The sequence below is a fragment of the Sinocyclocheilus grahami genome, unplaced genomic scaffold (assembly GCF_001515645.1).
Source record: "Sinocyclocheilus grahami isolate Dianchi unplaced genomic scaffold, SAMN03320097.WGS_v1.1 scaffold575.1, whole genome shotgun sequence".
Classification (NCBI taxonomy): domain Eukaryota; kingdom Metazoa; phylum Chordata; class Actinopteri; order Cypriniformes; family Cyprinidae; genus Sinocyclocheilus; species Sinocyclocheilus grahami.
In genome coordinates, this window is record NW_015505754.1 from 722,031 (window position 1) to 722,303 (window position 273).

Consider the following 273-nt stretch of genomic DNA (forward strand, 5'->3'; position numbering starts at 1 on the left):
TGAAGAAACAAACTCATCTACATCTTGGATGGCCTGATTTTTGGGCGATCTACTCTTTTTAGATCTCAGAATTCCATTTTAGAATGTTTGATGATTGGTTGAACATTTAAATCAGGTTTACATCTTCTTAACTGACAAAAATCTGGAAAAGTAGTTCCAAACAAAGCCACAGCAGAACAACAACAGTGTTTCTATTCGAAGAGGTTGCTACTCGAAAGGCTGTTCCAGACGATAAAACAACTGAATCACCTGATGATGGGCCCTTTTATATGA